Raw genomic sequence first — 997 nt, forward strand, 5'->3', positions numbered from 1 at the left:
TCTCTTCCTTTCTTTTTCCAGAATTCTTATTTCGTTCTTTCCCTTTTAAGTTTAGGTGAGAATCTGAAATTGAGGGCTAAGAGTGTTTCATGCCCAAGTGGGTTTGTGACAACACTTGACGTCTTTTGATTGAAGGAGGATTAGTTGTAGGGTTATCTATCCATCATAGGATTAGACACCACTTAAGATCCTCAGAGTTAATTGAAGTAATGGTTGCCAATCAACCGGTTAATCAACCGAGAAGATGACCTCAACCTCAGGTTGAGGAAGTCCCGGATGAGAATGAGGTGCATCAAGCACCCCTGCTTGTACTTTACGAGACTATTTACAACCGGTGGGGGTGAGTACACCTTCATGCATGGTTTTTTCAGAAAATATGGGACACATGGATATCAAGCCAGGGGTGATCCAACTCCTTCTAAAATTTCATGGGCTTGAATCTGAAAATCCGTATCTACACTTAAAAGAGTTTGATGAAATCATATCCACTCTATATTTTCCTAACGTGTCAGACGACACGGTCAGGTTGAAACACTTTCATTTTTCTTTGAAAGAGAAAGCTAAGACATGGTTGCATTCATTACGTCCTCGATCTATTGGTAGATGGAATGACATGACAAGGGAGTTCATAAAGAAAATTTTCCTATGCCATAAGACGAACACCCTTAGAAAGTCGGTCATGAACTTCGCCCAAAAGGAAGATGAAACATTCTTTCAATGTTGGGAACGGTTTAAGGATCTTGTCAGTTCATGCTCACAACACGGTTTTGAAATGTGGCGCATCACAAATTTCTTCTTTGATGGACTGACGTCTTTCATGCGCCAATTGGTCGAGACAATGTGTAATGGGGAATTCATGAATAAAATTTCGTTGATGTGTGGGATTATTTTGACAAGCTTGCTGAAAATAAACAATCATGAGACATCTCCCCAAAATCAAGCACAACGTCTAGGCCGACTCAATCAAAGGAGAGGGGCGAAATGTATCTCTTAAAAG

The 997-nt window shown here is 40.3% G+C and overlaps 1 non-coding gene across 1 annotated transcript; it reads right to left on the reverse strand.

The window, feature by feature from the left end:
• Positions 1-661: 661 nt before the first annotated feature.
• Positions 662-768, reverse strand: LOC131234208 (small nucleolar RNA R71). Its single transcript, XR_009165615.1, has one exon. It is a non-coding gene; the product is annotated as a small nucleolar RNA R71 (small nucleolar RNA).
• Between the last annotated feature and the right edge of the window lie 229 nt (positions 769-997).

Source organism: Magnolia sinica, chromosome 18 (assembly GCF_029962835.1).
Source record: "Magnolia sinica isolate HGM2019 chromosome 18, MsV1, whole genome shotgun sequence".
Classification (NCBI taxonomy): domain Eukaryota; kingdom Viridiplantae; phylum Streptophyta; class Magnoliopsida; order Magnoliales; family Magnoliaceae; genus Magnolia; species Magnolia sinica.